This window comes from Fulmarus glacialis, unplaced genomic scaffold (genome assembly GCF_000690835.1).
Source record: "Fulmarus glacialis isolate BGI_N327 unplaced genomic scaffold, ASM69083v1 scaffold8822, whole genome shotgun sequence".
NCBI lineage: Eukaryota > Metazoa > Chordata > Aves > Procellariiformes > Procellariidae > Fulmarus > Fulmarus glacialis.
This window is the reverse complement of record NW_009195873.1, coordinates 33699-33914: the sequence shown is the minus strand read 5'-3', so window position 1 is coordinate 33914 and position 216 is coordinate 33699.

Here is a 216-nt window from a genome sequence, read left to right as displayed (position 1 = left end):
GGAACTTCACCAGACTGCCACGATTTCTCGAATATCATGGATTTAGCAACTTCATCCATGCTAACTTCAGTTCCCTCATGATCCACGGATGGATCTCATTGAGTCCCATGGACTTGTGCACCTTCAGATTCCTTAGATGGTCTCAAACCTGATCTTCTCCTACAGTGGGCAGCTCTTCATTCTCCCAGCTCCTGCCTTTGCCTTCTGCGGCTTTGG